Source organism: Chiloscyllium plagiosum, unplaced genomic scaffold (assembly GCF_037043375.1).
Source record: "Chiloscyllium plagiosum isolate Xiang-an unplaced genomic scaffold, Cpla_swu_hap1 HiC_scaffold_14, whole genome shotgun sequence".
Lineage (NCBI taxonomy): Eukaryota > Metazoa > Chordata > Chondrichthyes > Orectolobiformes > Hemiscylliidae > Chiloscyllium > Chiloscyllium plagiosum.
In genome coordinates, this window is record NW_028270152.1 from 118,801,601 (window position 1) to 118,821,572 (window position 19,972).

Genomic DNA, 19,972 nt, shown 5'->3' on the forward strand with positions numbered 1-19,972 from the left:
TCATGGGCTGTCCCTCTGGGCTGCTCACTCAGTATTTGTACACACTCAATACTGCTGCAAGGACACTGTGCTCAGGGACACACGCCCAGCTCATGGGCTGCTCAGTTCTTGTTCGTACATATTCACTTTGAGCTGACTTGAATACTCACGGAATTATTGCATTGCCTTATGCTGCCCTCAGTAATGTTTCTCCTCAGCCAGAGCTACCAGGCTCAGACGCCTGCTGTATTGTCTTGGTGTTTAGCACAGACACAAACCAGGAAGCTTGATATCGATGTCCACAGTCAGTCACGGTGCCCAGCACAGTGAGTCGGGGGAGGGGTGGGGGGGGGGGGTGGCGGTGTGGGTTGTCTCAGATCCCAGTCCGGGAGCTTGGACACGGTCAGTCAGCCTGTCGTGGTTGTTAGGGTCAGGATACATCCCCTTTGAGGGGGTGAGGAGCTGAATGTTGGAGATACCCTTAATCCTCTTGGCTCTTTCTCTCCTATTGTGGGATGGTTCCATCTGGAATGTGATAATTAGCAAGAGGTATTAAGGGAGATGGAAAAGTTTGGTACAGCTGTTAGTGCTGGGACAGCTGAGGGAAAGGTGGGGAGGTGTCCTGAGTGAGTGGGTGGGCAGCACAGACACCAGGCAGAGTTGGGCAGAGGGACAGAGAAGAGGTTAGAGAGAGAGCGAGAGAAGGTGCTGCATTTAGGGAGAGTGGGAGAACATACACCTTGGTGGGAGGTGGGTGCAGTAACAGAGAGAGAGTGAGGGAGAGGGCACGAAGTGCAGATGGTTGCACTTACCCTGGTGGAGGGGAGAAGGTCACTGACCTCCTTCCTACACTGCTGGGCATTCACCCAGAAGGCTGGCACCTCACTGACCCAGGGGTCAGCTTCGGACCAAGCAGGCAGGGTCTGGTGTTGTGGCCTCCCCTGCCAGTCCTGGAGGAAGATAATGTCCCTCTTCTGCACCATGCAATCCACCAGAACCTCAGGGGCTTGGCCACAAAGTGGGGCCCCAGGTTTACCGTGTCTGCCATGTCAGGCCAGTTTTGGCTTGCCAATCTAAGATTGCACTGTCATTTTAATAATGGCACCTAGGACAGGGAGGCTGGAGCTTTCTGGGATATCCAGGCAGTGGGCAGTTGTTATGACGAAGGGGAAATTCATCGTGTTAGTGTCAGTTGAGAAGATAACCACGCGGGTAGTTACTGAGGCAGATTGCGGATTGTATCATGAGAAAATGCACTTCACCTTATGGAGAGAAACTCTCTATGAACCTGGACTAAAATGAGACTCGACCAAATCATAAGATGGTTTAGGCCTCTGTCTGTCTGAATCAAAATAGGGGTGCAGTGTGAAACATTGGGAGCGACAAACTTGGAGCGGAGAATTATACAGGACATTCAAATCCTTAAAATGGGGGAACACAATGTTCCAGACTTTTAAAAGAAGCCAGGGAAAATTTGCTTCCTTATAGTTACCCACATTATCCTATCCTCACTGGATACAGGGATGGTGCCAGAGGACTGGAGAACGGCTAACACCGCAGCTTTGTTTAAAGTGGAGCAAGGGACTGACTGAAAATAACGAGGCTGGAATTCTGAGACAGTGGATAAACGGTCACTGAGGAAGTCCCAGGGATTCCAGCACAGTCAGTCTGGATTTATTCAAGGAAGATCGTGTGATTAATCTGACTGTGTCGGTTTGAGGCACTAACCTGTAACTGCATGTGACTTACGTGAATTTAACGAGAGAGCCCATGGCAGACTGTTTAAAAACAGAAAGTATGGGGTGCAGGTGAATGGAGCAAACAACCCAGAGAAGTGCAAGGCAAGGCATTTGGGGACATCGACAATAGAGAGGAATGTACAACAAAATGAGAAGATGGTCAGTGTGGGCAGATAAACGAAGGTAGCTGAAGCATCAATAATCTCGTTAATGTAGCAAATGGCATTATTTCCTCTATCAGACAAAATAATGTACTTCAGAGCAGGAAGCTTATGCAGGAATTGTATAAGTAATGAGTTCAGTCACAGCTTGTGGACTGTGTACAGTTCTGGTCACTCCATCACATGGAAGGATGGAATTGGACTGGAGAGGGTACAGAGGAGATTCTTCACCCTGTGACAGTGGAAGTTCAGTTATGAGGAAAGTTTGGAACGGAAGATGCTGAGAGGAGATTTGATTGTGGTGCACATATTGTCAGGGACATGGGTAGAAAGGGAGACAACATCTTGTTGCTGTTAGAGAGCTCAATTACCAGCGGTGAATCTTTAATGTAATTGGATGAAATATTAGAGAAGTGGTGAGGAAAGTTGTTATTTCACCCAGAGTATGGTAGGGGCCTGGGAGTCACACATGAAAGCGGGGTAGATGCAGAAATCCTCAAACCATTTTAAAAAGGTGCCGTCATCTGCACCTGAAGTCCTACACTGTCCGGGGAGACAGAACTAGGGCTTTAACAAACGTTACATCTTGTCCAATGCAGACAGTGGACAGAGTCATCTCCTCTATACTGTGCTATTTTCTGAAGTTTTCAAAGGTTACCAATATCTGATAGGATCAATACGCATTGATGAGGGATGAGGACAAGGAGGAGCAGTGTGTGAATTGATTAGCCTCACAATAATACTGATCCCATCCTTTATACACAGTACTACTTCACTGTGTTGGCCTATTTATCCTTCCTGTAGAAATGGGGAAAACCTTTGATTATCCAGTTCCCAGTCGTGGTCACACTGCAGCCACATCTCCACAATCCCAGCTCCATCTGACCTAGCTATTTGCAGCTACAATTTCACTGGCCTTGTTGACAAGTTCCGAGCTTCATTCTTGCCTTATCGAAGGCTGCTCTCAGTCAACTGATGTTTCTCACTCTCAATTATTGCATATCATTCTCTACCATCATTCTGAACTTTACAAAAAAAAGATCGCTGCACCCCCAAAACGTTCCCCTACTGACACTGGATCCACTTGCCCCATCTCTTTCACAAGGACCAGGTCCAACAGTACGTGCTCTCTTGGGCTGGACACATACACCTGAAGTGTGCTCTCCTCCATATAATCCAGGGATACTGGCCCCTCATGACCCTGCACCACCAGTAACCCAGTCAATATTTGGATAAATTAAGTTTCTCAGTATAACTAATCTGTAGTATTGTCATCGCTCTCAAATGCCCCTGAATATTTATTCTCTCCATCCTTTCCTATGGTTGCTGGCTGACAGACTGTACCTCACAGTTTAATTGTACACCTTTTGTTCTGTAGCTCCAGCCAAATTCATTCTGTCCTTGGACGGATCCTCTGTCTCTTGGACTCCTTAACTAACGCTAATCTCAACCAGTACTTCTACCTTCACCCTTTCTCTTCCCTTCTATCATTTTGGAATCCTTTATCCCCAGCAATATTTAACACCCAGTCCTGCTATTCCTTGAGCCAGCTCTCGGTGATCAGTACATCAGATTTCCACACAGCAATCTGCATCTGGAACTCCCCACACTCCGAGTATTCATGTCCATGCAGAATACCTCTAATTAAGGCTTTCTTTCTCTCTCCATCTTCCACTGATAAACTTGTTGTTGTAAATTAGTGTCAACTATATCTCCCATTATCTTGAGAATCCTGGTAGCCTCCTCCACTATTCCTTTTTGGATCCCATACACACGCCAAGTTATTTTCAATTCCACCCACACACCCCAGAAGGAATTAGTTCCAGCTCTGTCACGTTAGCCCATCCAGTTTGTAGAGTTGCTGCCTTCCCCAGAATCAGTCCCAATGACCCAGGAATCTGAAGCCCTTCCTGCTACACCATCGTTCCAGTCACACACTCATCTACCTAAAACTCAGAGTCCTGTTCTCACTTGTACACGGCCCTGCGAGTATTCCAGGGATTGATAAATTTGAGTTCCCATTTGCTAACCATCCACCTAGCTCCCTAAATTCTGATTCCCAGACCACTTCACTCTTCCTACCCATGCCATCCCTACCAACGTGGACATGACCTTTGACTGCTCACTGGCCACCAGACGATTGTCGTGCAGACGCAGTAACGTTCTTAACCCCACTATCCTGGAATTACAGACACGCTGACACCTTATTCACTTTCCTGACTTCTCTGTGACTATTGCTCCTCCTTCCTTCTCCCTCCCCTCCTGTACAGTCAGGCTGCTTGTGGGGCCACAGACATGGGTCTGACTGCACCTTCATCAGCTTCCGAAATGGGAAACTGAATTGGGAGGGAGACATCAGGCTATACATGGATTCCCTGGCTGTTTCTCTTCGATTGCCTAGACCCCATCCCTTACTTATTCCAGGCTGTCATGTCTGCAGGGTGGTCTGTTCTGTGTGTGTGCTATCCCCATAACTCTCAGCATGGCAGAGCCTCTAGTCACTTTCTGAGCTCCACGACCCAGTGTTCATCGAGGACACGAGCAGGCGCTCTGACTTCCCAATGTAACAGAACACATTTTCCATTTGACAAACATGCCGTGCCATGTCTTAAAATGCAACATGTCTAGAGTAACTTACTTAATTACTTAGAATTAAGTTAACATCAGGGACATCATAATATGGTTAAGTCCCTTATTCCACTGTGGCTTACTGAGCGTAATTTATTATACTGGCTCAGAATTTCACATCCCCCTCATATTTCTGAGATCAATCTTTACTTCAGAAGTTAAAAAATAAATTTGCTGACAGCAATTAACTGACAGTCACTAATAACGGTGTATTTATCAGCCAATGAACATACAACCTTTTCTGTGATGGCTCTTGCACTTCATTCAAACTCGGTGCAGGCAGGTCCCAGTAGCAGAAGGTTTTCTCCGTGACTCCCAGATACGTGTGATCCTCCAGCTCCCAGTCCATTCTGCTCCCTCACAGTGTCACCATCTCTGTGACTGCCAGGGGCGTGCAAACCTCCAGCTCCCACTCCAGTCTGCTCACTCTCAGCGTCATCGTCTCTGTGAATCCCAGGCATGACTAGGCCTCGATCCTCAGTGCTGATTTATATCGTCCCATGTTGGTGCATTCACCTCCTAGACGTGAGTGAGCCTCAAGATCTGGTTCCATGTTGCTCCCTCACACGGTCACTCCCTCTGTGACTCGCCGTTGATTTCGAGCCTCCTGCTCTGCTGTTTCTCCAACTCCAAGTCCCAGTTGGCCTTGATTCTCGATGCTGATTAATATTCTACTGCTCTCTCTCAGGGTCTCTCCCCTTGTGACTCCCAGGTAATGGTAGGCCTCAAGCCTCAGCTGAGATTTATAACAGCCCGTTCCGCACTGCACTCTTACAGGATCGCTGTTGTGCCTGAAAGACAGTGGGAAAGAGGAGGCTTAGACAGAGCAGAGGGTGTTACAGTGATTGAGGGAGCTGTATGGGATGGAACAGGTTATGTGGGGAGCTAGGGAGACCTGCAGCAACTAAAGAGGTCTACTGGAAGATAGAGTGAGAGTTGAAGACACAGAAGAAGGCAAAGAAAATAGAAAGATTGTGGCTTGTTCATGATGGAGCTTTGTAGAGTCTAAAGGGCTTTTTCTGAGCTGCTTACCGAGATGTGCAGACTTCAACAAATGCAATTTGAGAGCCAGCAAGTGTTGTATGGTACTGGAAACTGTTGGATGTTACAGAGTTAGAAGACTCGCAGTAACTGGGCGGAATATAAACTTTCAAGCACTGGTGGTGTTCAAGGTCCCTCAGGACATGAAGAGGTGCAGAGAATGGAAGCATTCCAAATAGTGGGATGGTAGGGGCTGGAAGTCATGAAATGGATAAAGAGGACGAAAAGTGCCAATTCAGCACACGCTACCATTGTAATTATAGAGATTTAGGAAGGGAATCTGTGCTGTCATTGATTACAGTTATATGGAGAGTTACAGAAGCTGAAGGGGTGACAAATCTAAAAAGGGAGAAATTTTAGGTGATCAGAATTTCCAACGGCTGATGCAGTGGCTCAGGAAGGCAGCTCACCACCTTCTCAGGAACAACACAAAGTCAACAAGAACTGCTGACTCATCCATCAAAGTTCATGTCTGTGAATGAATGAAGGAATAAAAGATCTACAAGTAGCACTGAGGTCACTCAGGCAGGCTCTTTCAACAGTACTTCCCAAACCCGGAACCACTATACCCTGGAAGGACAGGAGATCCAGCTGCACGGGAACACCAGCATTTCCAAGGTGCCCTTCAAGCCACGCTCCATCCTCCCAGCACTGTGTCTGTCCCTACACCTAAAGGACTGCAATGGGTCAGGAAGGCAGCTCACCACCACCTTCTCCAGGGAATTACAGATGGGAATGTAATGGTGAAACTCTGCCGTTTACAGCCAGACAGAAAAATAAATCCTGCAGTGGGTGTGAAATGAAATTTCCGTTTCAGAACAACATGCTTAGCATGGATAGAGGATTTGTCCCATTGGCACAAGACAGAGAGTGTGAAGAAAGGGGTCTTTTTCACAATGGTAACTGGTGATGAGGGGAGCTCCGCAGGGTTCAGTGTTGGGACTACACTCTACACGTTATTCATTCAGAGTCTGGACAAAGGATGTGAAGGGGTACGAGAAATGGGTTTCCAAGAAAGATCCCAGTGACTAAATGCTTGTCTAAAGAGGAGCAGGTGAAGTCTCTGGGTCTGCACTTGATGAAGTTTCAGAGGCGGCGGCAGAATCTCATTCAAACTTACAGAATACTGAGGGGCCTGGATGGTGTGAACGTGGGCAAGATGTTTCCATGAGCAGGAGAGACTAGAGGCCAAGGGCACAGCTTCAGAGTGAAGGGACGACCCTTTCGAATACAGATGTGGAGGAATTTATTCAGCCAGAGGGTGATGGATCTGTTGAACTCACTACCTCATGGGGCTGTGGGTGCTAAGTGATTCAGAGATAGCTAGGTTCTGGATGAGTAAGGAGATCAAGGGTGACAGGGAGTAAGTGAGAGAACGAGGTTGAGAAACAATTCAACCATAATCGAATAGTGGAATAGACCCGATGGACCGAATAGCCTAATTCTACTCCTATAAATGATGGTCGTATGGACTGCACTTTTTCCATAGGTTTCTAACTGTGCAGTTATCATTTCTGGCATATTGTTTACCATACATTCCAGCACCTTCCTGATTATTGATGTCACTTCTTGGTTTCAGATAAACTGCAGAGAGCTACACCACAGAGTAACTTGGAAATCCTTGTGTATAAATCTCAGAAAGGTAGCATACAGGGCAAGCAGGACATAGAGAAGGCAAATGGAATGCTGGCATTGATTCCAAAGGGAATGGAGAATAAAAATAGGGAAGGCTTATCACAACAATAAAGGATTCCTGTCAGCTCGCACTGAGAATACTGTGAGCAGGTTTGGTCCCCTATCTGGAGGGAAAATGTCCTTGCAATGGAGGCAGCCCAGAGAAGGTTCACCAGGCTGGTCTTCAAAATGGAGGGATATTGATGAGAAGAGGTGGAGAAGGTTGAACTTGCAGTCGTTAAAATTTAGAAAATGAGGCAAATTTATTGATACACCAAAGATTCTTGTGTTCTTACAGATTCGGTACTGAGACATTTTCTCCTGAGCAAGGATCTGTAACTGAAGATAAAGGGGAATACAGACACCAGCGAAGCTAACAGAGAAAAGCTGGGTTGTAGAGACTGGAGAATGTTACAGAGTTTGGGTGGTTTGAGATCACTGTTGGTGGTTAGAGATCAGATGGTCGTCGGGCTGAAAGATGTTAAGGAGAGTTACAGGGTTATCAGTCCTGAAGGAGTTACAGAGATCAGGAGGAATACAGGGACTAGAGATTACTCAGATAGGGGTGGTCACTGGATATTCAGGAGATACAGAGACTGGGAGGGTTGTGGGGACTGAAGATTACACCGGTATTGGTGGTAGTTTGAGCTAAAGAAGCTTTTAAAGAAATGGAAGGTTGTAGGCACTGGAGATTAGACAGATTGGGTGGTATTTGGAGCTACAGGAGTTTATAGAGAAATGGATGATTATTGGTGTTGGGGATTACACTGACATGCACAACAGTTGGAGCTGCAGGAGTGAGTGAGATAGGGAGGGTTGAAGGGGCTGGATCAGTTCATACAGCCAGGGAGAAGTGTAGGGATTGGAGGGACCAGAGATACTGAGGGTTGTAGGGCTGCAGGAGTTCAGAGAGTTAGTGAGGACTGTGAAGGCAGGTTGGCAGCATTCCCATCAGTTACACAGGGATGTGGAGTGCTGTTCTGGAAGAGGTTACAGAAATCGACAGGGTTGCAGATACTGGAAGATATTACAAAGACAGTGAGCTGTAGTATTTGAGGAGGTTACAGCGATAGGATGCATTGAGGAGTTGGAGGCTGCTATAGGTATTAAACATGCTGCAAGGGATCAATAACCTTACATCGATCAGGAGGATTGGAAGATCTGGAGATAAAGAAAGAGAATTGCAGCAACTGAAGAATATCACAGAGATGGGGAGTAACATATGAGTTAGAGGAGTTATAACATGAGATGAGCTGTATTCAATGGAGTCAGGAAAGATACAGGGCGATCTGAAGGGACTACAGATGATCAAAAGGACAGTGAGGCTTCTCAGTGTAGGATTGGGGCAGTTTACGCATCAGGGAGAATTTTTTGGAATGTTGCTAATTTATGAGATTATGAACTTGTATAGAATTGAGGAATGAACAGAGATAAGGAAGGCTGTAGTTAATGAAGACATTTGTTGATGTCGGATGTTGAGGTTCTGGAAATTATATGGACCGGAAAGCTGGACAATCTGTCAGAACTGACAGACACAGGAACAGCAATAGAGCCTGGAGACACAAACACAGATAGGAAGCATTGCACTCACTCGAGGAGGTTTCTGCTTTAGTGATGGTTGTAGGGGAGTGTAATGTTTACACAGATAGGGGTGTAAGAGCTGGAGAAGGTTAGATTGGTGGGGAGACTGGAGGAGCTTACATTGACAGGGTGGGTGATAGCGACAGGAGGATGTTACATAGATAGCCAGTCTTGTAGAAACTGAGTGGGAGAGTCACAGGCATTGGAGCTGGTTCCACAGATCGATGGTGTTGCAGAGACCTGAGAGGATTACGCAGATCGGGCGGATTGTAGGATGTCCACATTTTTAGAGTGTTTCAGGACTGGAAGAGGTTACACAGTTAAGGAGGGATGTTGAAGCAGTGGGAGTTCACAGGGACTTGGAGGTTTGAAGGGTTTGGGGCTGTTTATGGATAGAGGGATATATTTAGGGACAGTAATATGGAATGCAGAGGGAGAGTTTAGATTAGATTCCCAAGAGCATGGGAACAGGTACTTCGGCCCAACAAGGCCACACCAACTCTCCAAAGAGTAATCCACCCAGACCCACTTCTCTCTGACAATGCATGTAACACTATGGACAATTTAGCACGGCCAATTCACCTGACCTGCACATCTTTGGACTGTCGGAGGAAACCGAAGAACCCGGAGGAAACCCACGCAGAAACAGGGACAAAGTGCAAACTCCACACAGACAATCACCTAACGCTGGAATTGTACCTGGGTCCCTGGCGGGGTGCGGCACCTTTGTTCACCACTGAGCCACCGTGCTGCCCCAAATTGAAGAATTACGCAGAGAGAGAATATTCGAGGTGCTGGGAGGACTGTAGGGAGTGGAGGAGCAAATAGAGATGTGGAGTGCTGTTGTGGTTTGAAAAGGGTCTGGAGGTGTTCATACAGATAAGAAGGTCGGTAGGGATGGGAGAAGGTTTTTGAGGTCGTGTGGTTCTATCGGCCACGAGGCAGGTGTGTTATAGGGCCTGCAGAAGGTTACAATGATAGCATGTTCTCCTGGGGCTTGAGGAAGGTACACAGGTGGGTATTTTGCTCCAGGGTGGATGATTTTACAGAGATGGGGGCACCGTAAGTATTGTGGAAGACTACAGAAATATGAATTATTGTACTGAGTGCAGGATGAGATTATTGAGATTGGGCATGTTATCGACATTGGAGCAATTTACACACAGGGAGAGTCGTCAGCATTGGAGTAGGTTTCAAATATACAGCGGGAATATGGGGAGGGTGGAGGTTACAGAAATATAAACTTTTCTGGGAATTACAAGCATTCACTGGCACAAATGAGTTGGACCAAAAGGCATGTTTCCTTGCTGTATGACTGTATCACACAACAGACAGCGTGAGGGGTGAATATAGAACAGAAAGATCCCAGGTTTCAATGCAATCTCCTTGAGGGAGACCTGCTTTCCCCTCTGTTGTACTGATCCTCACTAAGACAGCACAGGCCTGGATTGATAACTGTCAACTTCCTATACTGACAGAGGAAGGCTCAGAACAGCAGAGATGAAAGTAAACAAGACGGTGGGGTTTCAGCCTGGGACCATCATGCTCTGTGTTCGTACTTCAACACTGTATCTATGTCATGTCTTCCGGACCAAAGTTCGATCCCTTAAATACACTCTGCTCTGTTCACTGTGAGTGATGTTACCTCACTGCAGGATTTACTGAAGGCTCCAGATCTTACTCTCCATCTCTCTGGCTGACCAACTCTCTTCAATGTGGTGATGAATGAAACAGGAACTGGGAATTCTGCAGAGTTTGGAGCATCCTGAGTACCTACAGGAGACAGAGAAACAGGCAGAATGGGAAACTAGACTGATGCATCAAGTGTTAAACATGGAGAATGGCACTGAGTCCCATAGAGATCTGGAAAATCCCAGTCTCCATCCCTGGTCTGTGCTGCTGCATCTCCCTGGAGTGGAGAATTCTGTTGGCTCAGGATCTGGAGTAGCGGCAAAAGGTGCAGTCACTGGCAGCAATTAAACCCTCACAGTGACACATAACACATGGAGAGAGACTGTGTGATATCACCAGAGTGCAGGAAGGCATCACGATCAAACCACGGTCAGGAAGAAGGTGCACTGGGATCAGTACTCAGGGGTGAGGGGGCTATCAGTGGGCCAGGCAATGGCCTCGTGTTACTCTCACTAGACTGTTCATCCAGAATTTAATGCCGGTGTCAGGGATACCCATCTAACTGCTTAATACCCTCTCAGTCAGGAAATCTGTTATAGGCTGCCGGTCTGGCCGACATATGAATCCAGACCCAGAGCAATGGGATTGACTCTCAAATACCGTCTGGAATGGTCTGTCAAGCCACTCAGCTCTAAGGCTGGTCAGGGTGGGCATGCGATGCTGGGCAGCCAGAGACAGCAATATCTCACGAGTGATTTAAAATCAACACTGTTGGGAGCAGTGTCCTGGCCAGTCATGTCGGTAGGTTTATGGACAGGGCTTTAAGCTGACATGGAGGATGCAGGGACAGGGTTCAGGTGAAAGGAGCTTTCCAAATCCAAAGAGAAAACGTGAAGCCTCGGAACAGCATGGGAATGTGGCTGAGTCAAGCAGAAAAGAACAGGATGGGACAAAGTTTAACTAAAACTGTACATCAATGAATCGGTTTGTGACAGGACATTGTGGGGAAGAGGAAATTATAATGTTGCTTTTTTTCGGAATGGACAAAGTATCTACAATAAGGTAATAGACTTGTGACACAGAGATAAATGAGACTTAGTCACCAGACAGACGCGATTACAAGTTGAACAAAAGGTGGAACATAAATATTCAACAGTAAACAACCTTACAGGATCTCAGGGAGAATGGGAAAGCAAGATGGGAACCCTGATACTAATGGATAAAAAAGGCATTACAGAGAAAACATTTGGTCTCGGATTATGCAGCTGAATCAGCCTGAATGTAAATTCTGGGTGCTATGTGTCAAAAACACAAGCAGGACAATAGTTTTTTTATGCTGCCTTGCAGTATTTCATTGCTCATCTCGGCATTAAACAGGAATTAATGAGAAATTGTAGCAAAGGTGGTGTGATAATTTTTGGAGACTTAAATCTTTGTATAATTTGGGACAGACACATTGGCAAGAGTGATATTATCCAAGATCCTCCTTGAATGTTTTAGTCAGTGTTTCTTTGAATGACACATTGTGCAAATGGCTAGGGATGTAACTACCTCAGATCGACTGTTGGGTGATGAAGCTGAGTGAATGAGTAACATCACATCGAGATCCTTCAAGAAATTATACCGGAATTCAAAATGATTATGACATTTTAAAGTGACCAGAATGCACCCGAGCATCAGTAACAAAGCCCATTATATGATTTTGAGAGAGAACTGACCAAGATAAACAGGGGAAACAGACTGAAATATCAGTCTGTAAATGAACAGTGGAAAGCATTTAGAGCCAGAGAGTGCTGGAGACATACAACACATAAACGGACCCTTCGGTCCAACTCGTCCACGCCGTCCAGATATCCTTTCCTAATCTCGTTCCGTCTGCCAGCACTTGGCCCATATCCCACTAAACCCTTTTTATTCATATACCAATCCAGATGCCTTTGAATTCTTCAATTGTACCAGCCTCCAACACTTCCTCTGGCAGTACATTCCATACATAACCACACTCTGCGTGAAAATGTAGCCCCTTAGGTCCCTTTTAAATCTTTCATCTCTCTCCCTAAACCTGTGCCCTCCAGCTCTGGTCTCCACCATCCCAGGGAAAAGACCTTGTCTGTTTATCCTATCCATGCCCCTCATGATTTTATAAACCTCAAGAATGTCACCCCTTAGCCTCTGACGCTCCAAGGAAAACAGTTCCCATCGTTTCAGCCTCTCCCGATAGCTCAAATCCTCCAACCCGGGCAACATCCTTGTAAAACTTTTCTAAACACTTTCCAACTTCACAACATCCTTCCAATAGGAAAAAGACCAGAACTGCATGGAATATTCCAAAAGTGGCCTAACCAGTGTGCTGTCCAGCTGCAACATGACCTCCAAACTCCTATAATCAATGCTCTGACCAATAAAGGAAAGAACACCAAACACCTTCTTCACTATCCGCTTAAATGTGTAACACTTACGGGGGCATGGGCGTGGACATGGATTAGACGGTGGGTGTGGTGGGGGGCGGTATTGGAGGGGTTTGGGGACGGGCTGAGCGTGATGTCGGACGTGTTTGGGAGGTGGGGGCAGGCGGCGGGTGGAAGGTTGCATCGGACGGTTTTGGGGGTCGCTGTTGGGTGAGTTTGCGGCAGATGGGGGGGCAACGTTGAGGGTCGGGTGGGGGCAGAATTGGATGGGTTTGAAGTCGAGCGGGGTGTGTTTTGGGGGGCTGTCAGGGTGTGGGGGCTTGCTCATAGCTTGCTGCTGTCTAATCACCTGAACAGGGAGCAGACTGGACTGAAAACTCCGAGCCCCAGAGCAAAGGCATTGAATCGATTAACCGAATAATCAATTATCCGAACGAAATAGTGCCCGCCCATCTCGTTCAGATAATCGAGGTTCCTCTGTAAACCATCAGGACAAGAGCCTGGTGTTGTGTGATTTTTACCTTCGCTGAATGGCCCCAATTTTGGCCCAGTTCCAGTTTAAGACCTAAATCTGTCAACCCGTCAGATCTTTTTCCATAACTATGTTAAAACAAAGACAGTTGTGGTCACTGGACGCAATGTGCTCTCCGACTGATACTTCAGTCAGTTGCCTGAGCTCGGTTTCTGAGGAGAGGTTTCGTGTTGCATCCGCCTGAGTAGCATAGAGCCCTCTACGTCTTAATTTAGAAAAACTTTCTGGAACACATTTGACAAATTCCACTCAGTACGGGCCTTTTACACTCTGTGTGGCCCAGGCAATACAGGGGAAGTTAAAATCTCCAACCAATCCTAATCCATTATTTTTATAGGTACCTGCAAACTCACTACACATTTTCTCTTCTCATATCCGCTGGCTAGTTGAGGGTCTAGAACATGATCCCAGCAGACTGACCATCCCCTTTTTGTTTCTAACTTTTATATATATGGCCTCATTTGACGACTGCTTAACAGTATTGACTGGAAGCACTGTTGTTATGTCCTTCCTAATCAAAAGGACAACTCCCCCTCGTCACTTACTTGTCCTTCTGTCACGCCTGTACTTTCTGTAGCCTGGAACACTGAGCTGCCAGTCCTGCCCTTCTCTCGGATATGTTTCTGTTATGGTTATAATATCCCAGTCCCCAGAGCTAATCCATGCTCTGAGCTCGTCTGCCTTACCAGTCAGGGCTCGTGTGTTGAAATAAATGCCCTTCAAACCAGATATCTTTCCCTCCCTTGACTGTGCCCCTGGATATCCTGAATAGATAACTTGCTCTTGATGGATGATGTATTTCCCCTGACTTTTCGATGGTCCCTCTCTTACTCAGAGTCACAACTCCCTGCCAAACTAGTTTAAATCCTCCTGGGTAACGCTAGGAAATCTCCTCCGTGGGATACTGGTGCCCCTCTGCTTCAAGTGCAAACCATCCCCTTTGTACAGGTCACCTCTACCCCAGAAGAGATCCCAATGACCCAAGAACTGAAAACCCTGCCCCCTATACCAGCTCCTCAGCCACACATCCATCCGGCCTATCTTTCTATTTCTATCCTCACTGGCACTTGGCACTGGGAGTAATCTGGAGATCATTAATGTCAATATCCTGCTTTGTTAACTTCTCACCTGACTCCCTGTACTCATTTCACAGGACCCCATCCCTTTGTCTACCTCTGACATATGGACCGATGTGCACAATGACCTCTGGCTGTTCACCCTCCCCTTCAGAATATTCAGTAACCGCTCAGAGACACCCTTCACCTTGGTACCTGGGAGGCAGAACATCATCCTCGAGTCTCTTCTGCAGCCACACAGTCTCCTGTCTGTCCCTCTCACAACTGAGTCTCCTATCTGTATCACGATCATTACAGAGGATCTGGTAAACATAGACTGGGAGGAACTCCCTGCAATTGGGTGCATATTAGAAAAGTGGAGTAATTTAAAGGGATGCAGTGAGAACGCAGGGCCGGTGTGCTCCTTGAAGAGTGAATAGTAAAGGCAGCAAGTCCAGGGAATACTGATCAAGTGATATCGTGAGTTTGATAAAGAAAATACAGTGCAATAAAATCAGGTGACACCCTTCACAAGGATAGAGAGTGCAAGGGGATTGTGGAAAATGAGGGACAAACAATGGTCATGAAATATATTTGGCAGATACGATTGTGGAAAAGCCACAGGTATTTTATCAGCATCGTGAGAGTAAGAGGATTCCCAGCGAAAGAGGGAGGCCTGTGAGAAACCAAAGGGACAATCGGTACATGGAGCCAGAGAAAGCAGGTGAGGTCTTCAATGAATACTTCCCATCTGTATTCACACAGGAGAAAGGCATTGTAGCCGGGGATTTAAGTTGGGATGCTGAGGTTCCAGAACATGTTCAGATCCATAAAGAGGAGGTATTAAATGTTTTCACAGGCATAAATGTGGAGAAATCTCCAGTACTCAATGAAATGTATAGAACATAGATCGAACATAGATCAATACAGCACAGAACAGGCCCATCGGCCCACGATGTTGTGCCGAACATTTGTCCTAGCTTAAGCACCTATCCATGTACCTATCCAATTGCCACTTAAAGGTCACCAATGATTCTGACTCTGCCACTCCCACAGGCAGCACATTCCATGTCCCCACCACTCTCTGGGTAAAGATCCTACGCCTGACATGCCCCCTATACCTTCCACCCTTCACCTTAAATTTATGTCCCCTTGTAAAACTCGGTTTCACCCGGGGAAAAAGTTTCTGACTGTCTAGTCTATCTATTCCTCTGATCATCTTATAAACCTTTATCAAGTCACCCCTCATCCTTCGCCGTTCCAATGAGAAAAGGCCTAGCACTCTCAACCTATCCTCATACGACCTATTCTGCATTCCAGGCAACATCCTGGTAAATCTTCTCTGCACCCTCTCCAATGCTTCCACAACTTTCCGAAAGTGAGGCGACCAGAACTGCACAAAATACTCCAAATGTGGCCTAACCAAGGTCCTGTACAGCTGCAACATCACTTCACGACTCTTGAATTCAATCCCTCTGCTAATGAACGCTAATACACCATAGGCCTTCTTACAAGCTCGATCCACCTGAGTGGTAACTTTCAAAGATCTATGTACATAAACCCCAAGATCTCTCTGCTCCTCCACCTTACTAAGAACCCTACCATTAACCCTGTATTCCGCATTCTTATTTGTCCTTCCAAAATGGACAACCTCACACTTGGCAGGGTTGAACTCCATCTGCTACTCCTGAGCCCAGCTCTGCATCATATCTAAGTCCCTTTGCAGCCGACAACAGCCCTCCTCACTATCCACAACTCCACCAATCTTCGTATCATCTGCAAATTTACTGACCCACCCTTCGACTCCCTCTTCCAAGTCATTAAGAAAAATTACAAACGGCAGAGGACCCAGAACTGATCCCTGTGGAACTCAACTTGTAACTGGGCTCCAAGCTGAATATTTACCATCTACCACCACTCTCTGACTTCGACCGGTTAGCCAGTTTTCTATCCAATTGGCCAAATTTCCCTCTATCCCATGCCTCCTGACTTTCCGCATGAGCCTACCATGGGGAACCTTATCAAATGCCTTACTAAAATCCATGTATGCTACATCCATTGCTCTACCCTCATCCACATGCTTGGTCACCTCCTCAAAGAATTCAGTAAGACTTGTAAGGCAAGACCTACCCTTCACAAATTCATGCTGGCTGTCCCTAATCAAGCAGTGTCTTTTCAGATACTCATAAATCCTATCCCTCCGTACCCTTTCCATTACTTTGCCTACCACCGAAGTAAGGCTAACTGGCCTGTAATTCCCGGGGTTATCCCTATTCCCTTTTTTGAACAGGGGCACAACATTCGCCACTCTCCAGCCCCCTGGTACCACCCCCGTTGACAGTGAAGACGAAAAGATCATTGCCAACGGTACTGCAATTTCCTCTCTTGCTTCCCACATAATCCTAGGATATATCCCGTCAGGCCTGGGGGACTTGTCTATTCTCAAGTTTTTCAAAATGCCCCCCAACACATCTTCCTTCCTAACAAGTATCTCTTCTTGCTTTCCAGTCTGTTTTACGCTCTCCTCTTCAACAATACGGTCCCTCTCATTTGTAAATACTGAAGAAAAGTACTCATTCAAGACCTCTCCTATCTCTTCCTACTCAATACACAGTTTCCCACTACTGTCCTTGATCGGACCTACCCTCGTTCTCATCATTCTCATGTTTCTCACATACGCATAAAATAGCTTGGGGTTATCCTTGATCCTACCCGCCAAAGATTTTTCATGCGCACTCTTAGCTCTCCTAATCCCTTTCTTCAGCTTCCTTCTGGCTATTCTGTATCCCTCCAATGCTTTGTCTGAACCTTGTTTCCTCAACCTTATGTAAGCCCCCTTCTTCCTCTTTACAAGACATTCAACCTCCCTCGTCAACCAAGGTTCCCTCACACGACCATTTCTTTCCTGCCTGACAGGTACATACATATCAAGGACATGTCATATCTGTTTCTTGAAAAAGTTTCACATTTCCATGAACTCCTTCCCTGACAGCCTGTGCTCCCAACTTATGCTCCTCAGACCCTGTCTTACAGCATCGTATTTACCCTTCCACCAATTGTAAAACCTACCCTGTTGCACGCACCTATCTCTCTCCATAACCTAGATGAAATTCACAGAATTGTGGTCACGATCACTAAAATGTTCACCCACTAACAAGCCCATCACTTGTCCTGGTTTGTTACCAAGTACCAAATCCAATATGGCCTCCCCTCTGGTCGGACAATCTACATACTGAGTTAGAAAAGCTTCCTGGACAGACTGCACAAACACCGCTGCAGGTATCTCAGGCTGCTATGTCATTCAGAGAAGGAAATCTACCCATCCTCACGTGGTCTGCACGACATAGCCACAGCAAAGTATTTGCCTCCCAATTACCCTCTTCAAAGGCCAAGCAAGTTACTCAGTTCAAGGGCAGCTAGGACTGGGCAGGAAAGGCTGGTCAGCCAGAGACACCCACATCCCAGACCTGATTTAATAAATAATCCATTAGGATGGTCCCACTGGAACCGTGCTGGGACCAGGGTCCTGGCCGATCGTGTCGGTAGGTTTATGGACAGGGCTTTAAACTGACAGAGAGGATGCAGCGACAGGGTCCAGGTGAAAGGCACTTTCCAAATCCAAAGAGAAAAGGTGAAGCAATGGAACAGCATGGGGATGAGGCTGAAGACAAGCAGAAAGGTACAGGATGGGACAGAGTTTAACTAAAATTGTACATCAGCGAAAAGATTTGTGACAGAAAATTGTGGGAAAGAGTAAGTTATGTTTTTTTTTAATGGACAACGTCACTGTCATAAGGTAGATGGATTCGTGACACAGAGATAAAAGAGATTTCGACACCAGGGAGACATAGATACAGGGTGAACAAAAATATTCAGTGCAAACTCAGGCAAAATGGGCAACGCTAACAATAATGGATAACAAAGGCATTACAGAGAAAGCATTTGGCTGCACATCATGAAGTAGAGTCAGTCTGAATGTAAATTACTACTTGCCAAAGACACAAGCAGCAGAAAAGTTTTAGCCACTGAACAGTATTCCATTGCTTATCATTGCATTACACAGGGACTCATTAGAACTTTTTAACAAAGGCATTGTGATAATTTTGGAAAACTTCAATATTCATATAATCTGGGACAACACACGGTCAACATTGATATTGGAAGAGGACTTCGGTTAATTTTCTTTTCAGTGTTTCTTTGAAAAATAAATTGTGCAACTGTTAAGGGACATAACTATCGCAGAGCGACCATGTGATGAAACTTAGTGAATGAGTAATGTCACCGGGAGAGATCCTTCGGGAAATTGTGATAAAGTGCAGTTTAAATAAATATAAAGTTTTAAAGTGATTCACAGAGGACAAGCTACAACTAGAATCAAAAATAGCCAGTTACATGTGTGTGAGAGGAGAACTGACCAAGGTAAACAGGCTAAACAGACTGAGACATGTGTCTGTAAATGGACAGCAGAAAATATTTGAAGGAACAGTGTAAAATACTCAACAGAAGGACATTCCATTGAAACAGTATAAACCCCAGCAAGAAATCTCCACTGGTCCCGCACGCAGGACAAAAGGGATCATACTAGATTATGGGCTGAGAAGATCCCCAAAAAGTACTTAAAATCCTGAAGTCAGAGAGAGTTTTAGGAGTACATGTTAATGGATTGCATTGGGTCTGCTCACAGGAGGAGGGCTGTGGGAAGGGAAGCCACGGTCAGGGTTCATTGACACGATAGGAACACGGTGAGGTGAAGGTGCTGGAGGTGGTGAGAGTGTTACAGAGAGTGGTCAGGGTGTTACAAAGCCAGTACGGATTGCTGCAGCTGGAGGGGTTTGCAGAGGTATGGAGGGACAAAGGTATTTTTATTTATTCATTCATGGGATGTGGGTGTCACTGCCTGGACTAACATTCTTTGACCCAACTGATAATTTCCCAGAGGGCAGCTCAGAGTCAGCCATATTTCGTGGTTTAGAGTCAAACGTTGGCCAGACCAGGTTAGAATATTTGATGTCCTTCCCTAAAGGAGGTTAGTGAACTAGATGAGTTCTTCCTACTGATCAACAATGTTTTTATGGTGGCCCCACCAATGTCTTTTACAGCCACAACATGACATTCCAACTCTTACTCTTAATGCTCTCCCCAGTGAAGTTAACCATCCCAAACGCCTGCTTCACCAGTCTGTCTACCTGTGTCACCACATTCAAAGAACTGTGTACCTGCATCCCTGGGTCACTGACTGACAACACTACCCAGGGCCCGAACATTAACTGTACAAGTCCCACCCAGATTTGTTTCACCAAAATGGAACACTTCACATTTATCTAATTAAACTCCATCTGCTATTCTTCAGCCCACTATCCCAGCAGGACTGTTCATCCTGTTGTATCATATATAACCTTCTTCACTGTCCACATTACCACCAATTTCAGTGTCACCCAAAACAATTACTTACCAGGAAACCAATATTCCCATCCAAACCATTTATCCAAATGACAAACAACAGGGGACCCACTACACCGCTGGTCACATGCCTCCAGTCAGA

At 46.1% G+C, this 19,972-nt stretch overlaps 1 long non-coding RNA gene across 1 annotated transcript in view; it reads right to left on the minus strand.

Moving 5' to 3' along the window:
• Positions 1–5,179: 5,179 nt before the first annotated feature.
• Positions 5,180–19,972, minus strand: part of LOC148148169 (uncharacterized) — a 42,689-nt gene continuing 27,896 nt past the window's right edge. Inside the window, exons 2-3 of the long non-coding RNA XR_015759329.1 lie at positions 10,449–10,576; positions 5,180–5,298 (exon numbers count right to left, since the gene is read on the minus strand). This is a non-coding gene — a long non-coding RNA (uncharacterized LOC148148169). The remainder of the gene's footprint in view (positions 5,299–10,448; positions 10,577–19,972) is intronic.